This window comes from Cryptomeria japonica, unplaced genomic scaffold, assembly GCF_030272615.1.
Source record: "Cryptomeria japonica unplaced genomic scaffold, Sugi_1.0 HiC_scaffold_183, whole genome shotgun sequence".
Taxonomy (NCBI): domain Eukaryota; kingdom Viridiplantae; phylum Streptophyta; class Pinopsida; order Cupressales; family Cupressaceae; genus Cryptomeria; species Cryptomeria japonica.
This window is the reverse complement of record NW_026729005.1, coordinates 132501-147500: the sequence shown is the minus strand read 5'-3', so window position 1 is coordinate 147500 and position 15000 is coordinate 132501. Positions and strand designations below refer to the sequence as shown.

Genomic DNA, 15000 nt, shown 5'->3' with positions numbered 1-15000 from the left:
GTGTGCAGACCTTGGCTGGGTTGCGCGCCCTGGTGGGCACCATGGTGCGCACCAAGGAGCGCTCCGAAGTGTGCTCCAAGGTGCGGCCTGCACGAAGTCGGAGCCCGGTTTGCCCCGGGTGTGCACCTCGGGTGGGCACCTTGGTGCGCATGCCTTGCCTGGGCTGCGCACCAGGGCGGGCTCAAGATGGCACCCGCGTTCCTTTTTTTTCACTATCTTTCAAAACGGAAATTTTAAAATCTCATTTTTTTTTGCCTTTTTCTGGAAATTAGTGAAGGCAGCGCATCAAAGGTGCGCACCTCGCTGCCCACCACGGTGCGCAACGCCGGTGGGCACCCGGGAGTGCTTCGAAGTGTGCTCCAAGGTGCTGCGTGCACGTTGTCGGAGCCCGGTTTGCCCCGGGTGCGCACCTCGCGTGCACCTTCGTCGGGGTGGGCACCTTGGCTGGGTTTGCCCCGGCTGCGCTCCGAAGCGGGGTTATTGGAGCGCCGCCTCTTTTTTTGTCGGAGCGTTTGGTGGGGTTTCTCGCATTGGCTCTTCCGAGGCCCGGTTGCCACCCTGGCGCGCACGAAGTCGGAAGTAGGGTTAATTGCCCGGGTGCGCACCTTTGCCAGGGTGGGCACCTTACCTGGGCTGCGCACCAGGGCGGGCTCAAGATGGCACGCGCGTTCCGTTTTTTTCACTATCTTTCAAAACGGAAATTTTAAAATCTCCTTTTTTTTTTGCCTTTTCTGGAAATTAGTGAAGGCAGCGCATCAAAGGTGCGCACCTCGCTGCCCACCTTGGTGTGCTCTGAGGTGCGCACCCGGGAGCGCTACGAAGTGTGCTCCAAGGTGCGGCGTGCACGTTGTCGGAGCCCGGTTTGCCCCGGGTGCGCACCTCGCCTGCACCTTGGCCGGGGTGGGCACCTTGGCTGGGTTTGCCCAGGGTGCGCTCCGAAGCGGGGTTACTGGAGCGCCCCCTCTTTTTTTGTCAGAGCGTTTGGTGGGGTTTCTCGCATTGGCTCTTCCCAGGCCCGGTTGTTGGGTGCGCTCCCACCCTGGCGCGCGCGAAGTTGGAAGTTGGGTTAATTGCCCGGGCGCGCACCTTCGCCAGGGTGGGCACCTTGGTGCGCACACCTTGGCTGGGCTGCGCACCAGGGCGGGCTCAAGATGGCACCAGCATTCCCTTTTTCTCACTATCTTTCAAAACGGAAATTTTAAAATCTCGTTTTTTTTTTGCCTTTTATGGAAATTAGTGAAGGCATCGCATCAAAGGTGCGCACCTCGCTGCCCACCTTGGTGTGCTCCGAGGTGCCCACCACGGTGCGCAACGCCGGTGCGAACCCGGGAGCGCCCCGATGTGTGCTCCAAGGTGCGGCGTGCACGAAGTCGGACCCCGGTTTGCCCCGGGTGCGCACCTCGCGTGCACCTTGGTGCGCACACCTTGGATGGGTTGCGCGGCCTGGTGGGCACCATGGTGCGCACCAAGGAGCGCTCCGAAGTGTGCTCCAAGGTGCGGCGTGCACGAAGTCGGAGCCCGGTTTGCCCCGGGTACGCACCTCGCGTGCACCTTCGCCGGGGTGGGCACCTCGGCTGGGTTGCGCGCCCTGGTGCGCACCAAGGAGCGCTCCGAAGTGTGCTCCAAGGTGCGGCGTGCACGAAGTCGGAGCCCGGTTTGCCCCGGGTGCGCACCTTCGCCGCGGTGCGCACCATGGCGTGCACGAAGTCGGAGCCCGGTTTGCCCCGGGTGCGCACCTCGCGTGCACCTTCGGCGGGGTTGCGCGCCCTGGTGGGCACCATGGTGCGCACCAAGGAGCGCTCCGAAGTGTGCTCCAAGGTGCGGCGTGCACGAAGTCGGAGCCCGGTTTGCCCCGGGTGCGCACCTCGCGTGCACCTTCGGCGGGGTTGCGCGCCCTGGTGGGCACCATGGTGCGCACCAAGGAGCGCTCCGAAGTGTGCTCCAAGGTGCGGCGTGCACGAAGTCGGAGCCCGGTTTGCCCCGGGTGCGCACCTCGCGTGCACCTTCGCCGCGGTGGGCACCATGGCGTGCACGAAGTCGGAGCCCGGTTTGCCCCGGGTGCGCACCTCGCGTGCACCTTCGCCGGGGTGGGCACCTCGGCTGGGTTGCGCGCCCTGGTGCGCACCAAGGAGCGCTCCGAAGTGTGCTCCAAGGTGCGGCGTGCACGAAGTCGGAGCCCGGTTTGCCCCGGGTGCGCACCTCGCGTGCACCTTCGCCAGGGTGGGCACCTCGGTGCGCACACCTTCTCAATGTTTTCTTGCCTTTTCTGGAAATTGGTGAAGGCAGCGCATCAAAGGTGCGCACCTCGGTGTGCTCCGAGGTGCGAACCCGAGAGCGCTCCGAGGTGCCCACGAAGTCGAAAGTCGGGTTAATTGCATTGTTTTCCCCGGGTGCGCTCCGAGGTGCGCAACATCGGCGCGCACCAAGGAGGGCTCCGAAGTGTGCTCCAAGGTGCGCACGATGGCGTGCACCTCTGGTGCGCACGATTCGGAGCTCGGTTTGACCGGGGTGCGCACACCTTGGCTGGGTTGCGCACCTTTTGTGCGCTCCAAGGTGCGCACGAAGTCGGAGCTCGGTTTGCCCCGGGTGCGCACCTTCGCCAGGGTGCGCACCTTGATGCGCACGCCTTGGCTGGGCTGCGCACCTTGGTGGGCGCCATGGTGCGCACCTTTCGTGCGCTCCAAGGTGCGCACGAAGTCGGAGCTCGGTTTGCCCCGGGTGCGCACCTTGGTGGGCGCCATGGTGCACTCCGAGGTGCCCAAGATTGGTGCGCACCAAGGAGCGCTCCGAAGTGCGCTCCAAGGTGCGCGCGAAGTCGAAAGTTGGGTTAATTGTCCGGTTTGCCTCGGGTGCGCACCTTGCGTGCACCTTCGCCAGGGTGGGCGCCTTGGTGCGCACACCTTGGCTGGGCTGCGCACACCTTGGCACCCGCGTTTCCTTCATTTTAAATTTTTTTTTTTTACAATCTCTCAAGTGGGAAATTCTATAATCTCAACTTTTTTTGCCTTTTCAGGAAACTTTTGAATGGAGCGCATCATTGGTGCGCTCCGAAGTGTGCTCCAAAGCTCTCTCCAGCTGCGTGCACCTGCCCCGGCCGCGCACCCGGCCCCGCCCAGCTTCGCTCACCTGTCCCGGGCGTCTGGTGCGGAACCTTAGAGTAAGAAACATCACCGTGCACCTTGGCCAACGTGCGCGACTCGACCGAGCGCGCACTGGCCGAGGTGCACACCGATTTCACCTGGGTGCGCGCGCAGCACCTCGGGCGCACCGGGGTGCGCGCACAACGCCCGGGTTGCACCGTGGCCTGTGTGCTCGGGGCGCCTCGGGTGCGCGCTCGGTGTCGCCCCCGCGCGCGCGGTAGTGCGGGCAGCGCACCCCGGCCCGGCCCGGCCCCGACGAGAACGCAAACGGGCAAAAGGTTTATTCAAATAGCATTGCGACGCCCGGCGAAAAACTAAAAAAGGGTGCAACACCGGGACTTCCCGGGAGGTCACCCATCCCAGTACTACTCCGGCCCAAGCGCGCTTAACTGCGGAGTTCTGATGGGATCCGGTGCACTAACGCTGGTATGATCGCACCCGTTATGAGCTTGTCGCAGTGTGTACTTAGCAAACCGCGACCCACGTGCGAATCCACCCCGGCCACCCACCCCCGTCGAGGTGCACACCCTCCCTCGCGAAGTGCGCCCCGTTCGCCAAGTGTGAGCCCTGCCCGGGTGCGCGCACCTTGCTAGGGCGTCGGGTGTGCACCCGGCCCGGCCTACGTGCGTGCACCTGGAGGGGGCGTCGTGTGCGTGCAGTGTCCCGTCTGCAACGCGGTGCCCACACACCACCTCGGGCGCAACGACCTGCGCTCACATGTGGGCCGAGTGCACCTTGGTGCATGTTCGGGGCGCCTCGGGTGCACGCTCGATCTTGCCCCGGTGCACCAAGGCGCTCGGTTTGCCCCGGGTGCGCACTTGGTGCAAGGTGGGCACCCAAAATAGGGATCAAGCACCAAAACACAAGTTTCGGGATGCAAAATGGGACCCAAGGACCACAAATGCGTTCCAAGACCCATGATGGGTCCACGAGAACAAAAATGTGTTCCGAGACTTAATAAACAAATATTGGGTTTTAGGAGAAGAAACATGCTCTGATGCCCAAAACGAGAATCGACCCCGAAAAGGCCACAGGCCAAAAGTGGGATGCGAGACAAAAAAAAATGGGACCCGAGGACCAAAATTGGGTTCCCAGGTCGAAGACAGGGCAACCGGACAAGAAACGACCTCTAAGGCTCGAAATGAGTCCCGACGACTAAAACTTGACAAGAAGCACCCATCAGGCACCCAACTCGACACCCATGGGATGCCGACCCACCCGGGCTTCCACCTAGCACACCTTGGCACCCACCCACCCTCGCACCCAACCTCGCACCCAACTTAGCACCTTTGAACCCACATTGGCACTCACCCTGACCCTGGCACCTTGGAACCCACATTGGCACTCACCTTGACCCTGGCACCCACCTTTGCACTCACCTTGGGACCCACCCTGGCTCCCACCTCGGCACCCACCCAGACACCCACCTTGGTTCCTTGGCACCCACCTTGGATCCTTGGCACCCACCCCGACACCCACCTTGGCACGCAACTTGGCTACTTGCCACCCACCTTGGCTCCTTGACGCCCACCCCGACAACCACCCCGTGACCTACCCTGGCTAGGGTTGGTGCACACCCACCCTGGTGCCCACCTTGGCACCCACCCTATGACCCACCTTGGCACGCACCTTAGTACCCACCCCGTTACCCACCCTAGGACCCACCCCGTGACCCACCTTGGCCAGGGTGGGTGCACCCACCCTGGTGCCCACCTTGGCACCCACCCATCCTAGCACCCAGCCTGTGACCGGGCTTGGAACCCAACCTTGCACCCGCACCCGTCTTGGCCAGTGTGGGTGCGCACCCATCCTGGCACCCACGTTGTGACACACCCTTTAACCCACGCACCCTAGCACCCACGTTGGCACCCACCTTGGAACCCAACCTAGCAACTTGGCACCCACCCCGTGACCCACCTTGGCATCCACCATAGCAGTCGCCGACTTGGCACCCACCTCGGCACCCACCTTGACACTTGTGGACCCACCTTGCCACTCACCCTAGCATCGACCCATCCTAGCACCCACCCTGGCACCTTTGCACCCTAGCACTCACCCATCCTAGCACCTAACCTGTGACCCACCTTGACACTCACCCTCGCACCCACCTTGGAACCCAACCTAGCACCCACCCACCCTGACACCAACCCTAGCACCTACCCACCCTTGCACCCACCCTGTGACCCATCTTGGCACCCACCCATCCTACCACTCAACCTATCACCCACCTTCTCACCCACCTTGGCATCCACCTTAGCACCCACCCACACTGGCACCTTGGCACCCACCTCGGGCAAGGTGGGTGCACACCCACCCTGGCACCCAATTTAGAACCCACCGAGCATGTTACCCACCTTGGCACCCACATTGCAGCCCACCCTAGTACCCACCCTATGACCCACATTGGCATCCACACCCTAGCACCCAGGCACCTCGACACCCGCCTTGACACCCACCCTAGCACTGAACCTGTGACCCACCTTGGAACTCACCCTAGAACCCACCCACCCTGTGAACCACCTTGGCATCCACCTTAGCACCCACCCACCTTGGCACCCACTCTAGCACTCACCCATCCTAACACCCAACTTGTTACCCACCTTGGCACCCGCCCTCGCGTCCACCTTGAAACCCACCCTAGCACCCACCCACGCAGGAGCCCACCTTGGCACCCAACCTAACACCCACGCATCCTGGCACCCAACTTGTGACCCACCTTGGAACCCACCCTAGTACCCACCTTTGAACCCACTATATCACCAACCCACCTTGGCACCCACCCTATGACCCTCTTTGGAATCCACCCTAGCACGCACCCACCCTGGCACCCACCATGGAGCGCACCCTAGCACCCACCCACCTCGGCACGCACCTCAACACCCACCTTGGTGTGCGCACTGCGCCAACCTCTCAAAGACCCTATGTGGTGCGCTCCAAAGTGTACACCTTTGGTGCGCTCCAAGGTGCGCACCTTTGGTGCACACCGAGGTGCACACCAAAGTGTGCACCGAGGTGAGCACCAAAGTGCACTCCAGGGTGCACACCAAGGCGTGCACCTTTGGTGCGGTCAATGCAAACAAATTCGGAAGTTGGGGTCGATGTCCTAATCGCTGCTGCAGACTACACGTATGAGAATCGGACAAATAGCTTTATATAGGGGAGGTGTTGCGTTTGATGGGTCGACTCCCCTGGTTGTGTGCACTGCACCAACTTCAAAGACCCTGTCTTGTTTAAGAAGTCAAAAGTTGGGGTGGATGTCCTAATCATTGCTGCAGTCTACGCATGTATGAGAATCAGACAAATAGCTTATATAGGGGAGGTGTTGCATTCGGTGGGTTGACTCCCCTGGTTGTGCGCACTGCGCCAACCTCAAAGACCCCGCATAGCAGAAGAAGTCGGAAGTCGGATTTTGGTGAGCACCAAGGCGTGCACCTTTGGTGCGGTCAACGCAGACGAATTCAGAAGTTGGGGTGGATGTCCTAATCGTTGTTGCAGGCTACACATGTATGAGAATCAGACAAATAGCTTATATAGGGGAGGTGTTGGGTTTGATGGGTCAACTCCCTTGGTTGTGCGCATTACGCCAACCTCAAAGACCTTGTTTTCGTTAAGAAGTCAAAAGTTGGGGTCAATGTCCTAATGGCTCCTGCAGGCTACACATGTATGAGAATCGGACAAATAGCTTATATAGGGGAGGTGTTGGGTTTGATGGGTCGACTCCCCTGGTTGTGCGCATTACGTCAACCTCAAAGACCTTGTTTTCGTTAAGAAGTCAAAAGTTGGGGTCGATGTCCTAATTGCTCCTGTAGACTACACATGTATGAGAATCAGACAAATAGCTTATATAGGGGAGGTGTTGGGTTTGATGGGTTGACTCCCCTAGTTGTTCGCATTACACCAACCTCAAAGACCTTGTTTTCGTTTAGAAGCCGAAAGTTGGGGTCGATGTCCTAATTGCTCCTGCAGGCTACGCATGTATGAGAATCAGACAAATAGCTTATATAGGGGAGGTGTTGGGTTTGATGGGTCGACTCCCCTGGTTGTGCGCATTGCGCCAACCTCAAAGACCCTGCATTGCGGATGAAGTCGAAAGTCAGAGTTTGGTGTGCTACAAGGTGTGGTCGAAGGTGCTCACCTAGGTGTGCACCTTTGGAGCACAGGAAAAGTGCCCTCCAAAAGTGCGCACCTTTGGAGTGCACAAAAGTGCCCTCCAAAAGTGCGCACCTTTGGAGCGCAGAAAAGTGCCCTCCAAAAAGTGCCCTCCAAAAGTGCGCACCTTTGGAGCGCAGAAAAGTGCCCTCCAAAAAGTGCCCTCCAAAAGTGCGCACCTTTGGAGCGCAGAAAAGTGCCCTCCAAAAAGTGCCCTCCAAAAGTGCGCACCTTTGGAGCGCAGAAAAGTGCCCTCCAAAAGTGCGCACCTTTGGAGCGCAGAAAAGTGCCCTCCAAAAAGTGCCCTCCAAAAGTGCGCACCTTTGGAGCGCAGAAAAGTGCCCTCCAAAAAGTGCCCTCCAAAAGTGCGCACCTTTGGAGCGCAGAAAAGTGCCCTCCAAAAAGTGCCCTCCAAAAGTGCGCACCTTTGGAGCGCAGAAAAGTGCCCTCCAAAAAGTGCCCTCCAAAAGTGCGCACCTTTGGAGCGCAGAAAAGTGCCCTCCAAAAAGTGCCCTCCAAAAGTGCGCACCTTTGGAGCGCAGAAAAGTGCCCTCCAAAAGTGCGCACCTTTGGAGCGCACAAAAGTGCCCTCCAAAAGTGCGCACTTTTGGTGCGCACCAAGGCGCTGGTTCGGTCGTTGCAGGCGAGTTCGGAAGTTGGGGTCGATGTCCTGAGCGGAGGTGCAAACTACACAGGTGTCGGAATCGGACAAATAGCTTATATAGGGGAGGTGTATGCTTCGATGGGTCGACTCCCCAGGTTGAGCGCACCGCGCCAACCTCAAAGACCCTACGGTATGGATGAAGTCGGAAGTTGGGTCCGATGACCAATTCGATTAGTAGGTATGCTCATGAGGTCGGAATTTGGGTCCGATGACCTGCCATGTGCAGGAAGGCGAATGTTGACACTGTGCGTTGCAAGGTGCACACCAAGGCGCTGGTGCGGTCTTTTTAGTCGAGTTCGGAAGTTGGGGTCGATGTCCTGATCGGAGGTGCAAGCTACACAGGTGTGGGAATCGGACAAATAGCTTATATAGGGGAGGTGTATGCTTCGTTGGGTCGACTCCCCGGGTTGAGCGCACCGCGCCAACCTCAAAGACCCTACGGTATGGATGAAGTCGGAAGTTGGGTCCGATGACCGATTCGATATGTAGGCATACTCGCGAGGTCGGAATTTGGGTCCGATGACCTGCCACGTGCAGGAAGGCGAATGTTGGCACTGTGCGTTGCAAGGTGCGCACCAAGGCGCTGGTTCGGTCGTTGGAGGCGAGTTCGGAAGTTGGGGTCGATGTCTTGATCGGAGGTGCAAACTACACAGGTGTGGGAATCGGACAAATAGCTTATATAGGGGAGGTGTATGCTTCGTTGGGTCGACTCCCCGGGTTGAGCGCACCGCGCCAACCTCAAAGACCCTACGGTATGGATGAAGTCGGAAGTTGGGTCCGATGACCGATTCGATATGTAGGCATACTCGCGAGGTCGGAATTTGGGTCCGATGACCTGCCATGTGCAGGAAGGCGAATGTTGGGACTGTGCGTCGCAAGGTGCGCACCAAGGCGCTGGTGCCGTCGTTGCAGTCGAGTTCGGAAGTTGGGGTCGATGTCCTGGTCAGAGGTGCAAACTACACAGGTGTGGGAATCGGACAAATAGCTTATATAGGGGAGGTGTATGCTTCGATGGGTCGACTCCCTGGGTTGAGCGCACCGCGCCAACCTCAAAGACCCTACAGTATGGATGAAGTCGGAAGTTGGGTCCGATGACCGATTCGATACGTAGGCATATTGGCGAGGTCTGAATTTGTGTCCGATGACCTGCCATGCGCAGGAAGGCGGAATTTGGGTCCGATGACCGAGTTGATGGCGTGCCATGCGCAGAAAGGCGGAATTTGGGTCCGATGACCGAGTTGATGTTGATGGCCCGCCATGCACAGGAAGGCGGAATTTGGGTCCGATGACCGATTTGAAGGCGTGCCATACGCAAAAAGGCGGAGTTTGGGTCCGATGACCGAGTTGATATTGATGGCCCGCCATGCGCAGGAAGGCGGAATTTGGGTCCGATGACCTGACATACGCATGGAGTCCGACTCGGGGGCCGATGTTCGATTCGATGACTTGCATTGTGGGTAAAGTCGGAAGTTGTGGTCTTTGACCCGATTCGATGACCAGACTTCGGCTGCTTGAGAATCGGACAAATAACTTATATAGGGGAGGTAGTGTTCTCGAGCATCCTCCCCCCGTGCCCGTTTATGTCGATTGATGCTGGTGCTCGACTGGTTGGAGCGCTCGGATGCAAAAATCTTGCACCAGGATTTATCGATTGTGATGGACACGGCAAGTCTCCTGATTGCTATGCAGGAGCTCATCGTGAATCTCTATGCGGCCTTGGTATGGACTCGACCTGCGGAATGGTTCGGCAATGGTAGTCGCTCCAACACGTCCTTGCAATGGCCACAGAGGTGATTCGACTAGAGCTCCAGTCTAGCTTTTGGGTTGCTTGGCGGACTGGTATAGCCGCGATCGAGTTCCGGCCATGAACGTTTTAGATAGCTCTTGGGCTTTCTGGGACGGAAGTCGGAAGTTTGGGCTGTTGTCCGATTTGATGACCATTCTTCGGATGTGTGAGAATCGGACAAATAACTTATATAGGGGACTGTGTTGTCTCACGCAGCCCCCTCCGTGCCCCTCTATCTCGACCGATGTTGGTGCTTGAAAGGGTTGGGATCGCTCGGATTTATAAACGTGCACCACCATTTGTCGAGTGTGAGGGACGCGGCAGGTCTCCTAAATGCTATGCGGGCGCTCTCTGAGAATCTCTATCCGACCTCGACACAGACTAGTCTTGCTGAATGGTTTGGCACTGGTAGTCGATCCAACACGTCGTTGTTGTGGCCGCCTAGGCGATTCGATTCGAGCCCCCGTCTAGCTTTTGGGTTGCTTGGCGGATTTTGCCCTATCCGCAAGTGAGCTCGGTCCCTAAACGTTCGAGAAACCCGATTGCTATGCGCCGACTCTCTTTCTTGCGAGCCTCCATCTAGCTTTTGGGTCTCTACGGAACGGAAGTCGGAATCTGGGACCGTTGTTTGATTCGACGAGGCAGACTACGGTTGTGCGAGAATCGGACAAATAACTTATATAGGGGAGGTGTTGACTGGAGCATTCTCCCCCGTGCCCCTCTAACTCGACCAATGCTGGCGCTCGAACGGTGGTAGCGCTCGGATTTTCATTGAGCGCCAGCATTGGTCGATTTAGAGGGGCATGCGAGATTCCCGAATGCTATGCGAGGGCTCTAACGGAAATGTCTATTGGTTTCGGTATGGATGCAATTGCGAGTGGTTCGGCAAAGGTAGTCGTTCCGATGCGTCCATGTCGTGGCCAAATCGATAATTCGATTTGAGCCCTCGTATAGCATTTGGGTCTCTCGATGTGATTCCGCATTCCAGTCCCTTTGGGCACTGCTTGAGCCGCATCCCAGGGGGTTCCCTTCCCAATAATCTGCCTCGCAACCCGATTGCTATGCGGTGAGGCTCCTCGGCCGCCTCGGAACTATCTGTGTATCAGACGCATCGCGGGATAAGGGGTTGGCAACGGTAGTCGCCCCAAGCGCGTCCGATGCTTGGACCATTCCGAGGCGGCCCTGAAGCCTCTTCCGTCTAGCCGTTGGGTCCTTCTCGCCGCATCCCTCGCCTCGCACCCCGATTGCTATGCGGTGAGGCTCCTCGGCCGCCTCGGAACTATCTGTGTATCGGACGCGTCGCGGGATAAGGGGTTGTCACTGGTAGTCGCCCCAAGCGCGTCCGATGCTTGGACCATTCCGAGGCGGCCCTGAAGCCTCTTCCGTCTAGCCGTTGGGTCCTTCTCGCCGCATCCCTCGCCTCGCACCCCGATTGCTATGCGGTGAGGCTCCTCGGCCGCCTCGGAACTATCTGTGTATCGGACGCGTCGCGGGATAAGGGGTTGTCATTGGTAGTCGCCCCAAGCGCGTCCGATGCTTGGACCATTCCGAGGCGGCCCTGAAGCCTCTTCCGTCTAGCCGTTGGGTCCTTCTCGCCGCATCCCTCGCCTCGCACCCCGATTGCTATGCGGTGAGGCTCCTCGGCCGCCTTGGAACTATCTGTGTATCGGACGCGTCGCGGGATAAGGGGTTGTCACTGGTAGTCGCCCCAAGCGCGTCCGATGCTTAGACCATTCCGAGGCGGACCCGAAGCCTCTTCCGTCTAGCCGTTGGGTCCTTCTCGCCGCATCCTTCGCCTCGCACCCCGATTGCTATGCGGTGAGGCTCCTCGGCCGCCTCGGAACTATCTGTGTATCGGACGCGTCGCGGGATAAGGGGTTGTCACTGGTAGTCGCCCCAAGCGCGTCCGATGCTTGGACCATTCCGAGGCGGACCCGAAGCCTCTTCCGTCTAGCCGTTGGGTCCTTCTCGCCGCATCCCTCGCCTCGCACCCCGATTGCTATGCGGTGAGGCTCCTCGGCCGCCTTGGAACTATCTGTGTATCGGACGCGTCGCGGGATAAGGGGTTGTCACTGGTAGTCGCCCCAAGCGCGTCCGATGCTTGGACCATTCCGAGGCGGACCCGAAGCCTCTTCCGTCTAGCCGTTGGGTCCTTCTCGCCGCATCCCTCGCCTCGCACCCCGATTGCTATGCGGTGAGGCTCCTCGGCCGCCTTGGAACTATCTGTGTATCGGACGCGTCGCGGGATAAGGGGTTGTCACTGGTAGTCGCCCCAAGCGCGTCCGATGCTTGGACCATTCCGAGGCGGACCCGAAGCCTCTTCCGTCTAGCCGTTGGGTCCTTCTCGCCGCATCCCTCGCCTCGCACCCCGATTGCTATGCGGTGAGGCTCCTCGGCCGCCTTGGAACTATCTGTGTATCGGACGCGTCGCGGGATAAGGGGTTGTCACTGGTAGTCGCCCCAAGCGCGTCCGATGCTTGGACCATTCCGAGGCGGCCCCGAAGCCTCTTCCGTGTAGCCGTTGGGTCCTTCTCGCCGCATCCCTCGCCTCGCACCCCGATTGCTATGCGGTGAGGCTCCTCGGCCGCCTTGGAACTATCTGTGTATCGGACGCGTCGCGGGATAAGGGGTTGTCACTGGTAGTCGCCCCAAGCGCGTCCGATGCTTGGACCATTCCGAGGCGGCCCCGAAGCCTCTTCCGTGTAGCCGTTGGGTCCTTCTCGCCGCATCCCTCGCCTCGCACCCCGATTGCTATGCGGTGAGGCTCCTCGGCCGCCTTGGAACTATCTGTGTATCGGACGCGTCGCGGGATAAGGGGTTGTCACTGGTAGTCGCCCCAAGCGCGTCCGATGCTTGGACCATTCCGAGGCGGACCTGAAGCCTCTTCCCTCTAGCCGTTGGGGCTTTCTCGCCGCATCCCTCGCCTCGCACCCTGATTGCTATGCTGTGAGGCTCCTCGGCCGCCTTGGAACTATCTGTGTATCGGACGCATCGCGGGATAAGGGGTTGGCAGTGGTAGTCGCCCCAAGCGCATCCGATGCTTGGACCATTCCGAGGCGGCCCTGCAGCCTCTTCCGTCTAGCCGTTGGGGCCATCTCGCCGCATCCCCCACCTCGCACCACGATTGCTATGCGGTGAGGCTCCTTGGCCGCCTCGGAACTATCTGTGTATCGGACGCATCGCGGGATAAGGGGTTGTCACTGGTAGTCGCCCCAAGCGCGTCCGATGCTTGGACTATTCCGAGGCGGCCCTGCAGCCTCTTCCGTCTAGCCGTTGGGGCCATCTCGCTGCATCCCCCACCTCCTCGGCCGCCTCGGAACTATCTGTGTATCGGACGCATCGCGGGATAAGGGGTTGGCAGTGGTAGTCGCCCCAAGCGCGTCCGATGCTTGGACTATTCCGAGGCAGCCCTGCAGCCTCTTCCGTCTAGCCTTTGGGGCCATCTCGCCGCATCCCTCGCCTCGCACCCCGATTGCTATGCGGTGAGGCTCCTCGGCCGCCTGGGAACTATCTTCGTATCGGACGCATCGCGGGATAAGGGGTTGTCACTGGTAGTCGCCCCAAGCGCGTCCGATGCTTGGACTATTCCGAGGCGGCCCTGTGGCCTCTTCCGTCTAGCCGTTGGGGCCATCTCGCCGCATCCCCCACCTCGCACCCCGATTGCTATGCGGTGAGGCTCTTCGGCCGCCTTGGAACTATCTTCGTATCGGACGCATTGCGGGATAAGGGGTTGTCACTGGTAGTGGCCCCAAGCGCGTCCGATGCTTGGACTATTCCGAGGCGGCCCTGCAGCCTCTTCCGTCTAGCCGTTGGGGCCATCTCGCCGCATCCCCCACCTCGCACCCCGATTGCTATGCGGTGAGGCTCCTCGGCCGCCTTGGAACTATCTTCGTATCGGACGCATCGCGGGATAAGGGGTTGTCACTGGTAGTCGCCCCAAGCGCGTCCGATGCTTGGACTATTCCGACGCGGCCCTGTGGCCTCTTCCGTCTAGCCGTTGGGGCCATCTCGCCGCATCCCCCACCTCGCACCCCGATTGCTATGCGGTGAGGCTCCTCGGCCGCCTTGGAACCATCTTCGTATCGGACGCATCGCGGGATAGGGGGCTGTCACTGGTAGTCGCCCCAAGCGTGTCCGATGCTTGGACCATTCCTAGGCGGCCCTGAAGCCTCTTCCGTCTAGCCGTTGGGGCCTTCCCGCCCCATCCCTCGCCTCGCACCCCCGATTGCTATGCGGTGAGGCTCCTCGGCCGCCTTGGAACCATCTGTGTATCGGACGCATCGCGGGATAAGGGGTTGGCACTGGCAGTCGCCCCAAGCGCGTCCGATGCTTGGACCATTCCGAGGTGGCCCTGAAGCCTCTTCCGTCTAGCCGTTGGGGCCTTCCCGCCCCATCCCTCGCCTCGCACCCCGATTGATATGCGGTGAGGCTCCTCGGCCGCCTTGGAACTATCTGTGTATCGGACGCATCGCGGGATAAGGGGTTGGCACTGGTAGTCGTCCCAATCGCATCCGATGCTTGGACCATTCCGAGGCGGCCCTGCAGCCTCTTCCGTTTAGCCGTCGGGGCCTTCCCGCCGCATCCCTCGCCTCGCATCCCGATTCCTATGCGGTGAGTCTTCTCGGCCGCCGCGGAACTATACCTGTTATTGCTACTGCATCCTTCGGCTGGTAACCTCCTCTGCCGCCTTGGAACGTTCTCTTTGTCGGACGCGTCGCGGGATAAGGGGTTGGCACTGGTAGTCGCCCCAAGCGCGCCCGATGCATAGACCGCTCCGAGTCGACCTTGCTTTCAGCCTCTCACATGCATAGACCTCTCTGAGTCGACCCTGCAGCCTCTCACGTTTAGCCTTTGGAATCTCGCCTCACAACATGATTGCTATCCTTGATGCATCCCTTGCCTCGAGCCCTGATTGCTTTCTTGGCTGCATCCCTCCTCTCCTCACAGCCCGGTTGTCATCACTGCTTCATCCGTCGCTTCATGCATTCTGGCTGCTGGGCCCTTCCCACCGCACACCTCGATTGCTATCTCTTCTGCATCACACACCCCGATTGCTATCTCTGCTACATCCCTCGGCTCTCACTTCTGCATCCTTCGCCTCACACCTCGATTGCTATCAATGCTGCATCCGTAACCTCACACCCCGATTGCTATGCGGGGAGGCTCCTTGGCCGCCTTGGAAATTTCTGTGTGTCGGACGCACCGCGGGATAAGGGGTTGGCACTGGTAGTCGCCCCAAGTGCGCCCGATTCTTAGACCGC

At 59.7% G+C, this 15000-nt stretch overlaps 1 non-coding gene across 1 annotated transcript; it reads right to left on the bottom strand.

The window, feature by feature from the left end:
- Positions 1–3461: 3461 nt before the first annotated feature.
- Positions 3462–3580, bottom strand: LOC131867737 (5S ribosomal RNA). The gene has a single exon (XR_009366269.1). It is a non-coding gene; the product is annotated as a 5S ribosomal RNA (ribosomal RNA).
- Positions 3581–15000: the final 11420 nt, after the last annotated feature.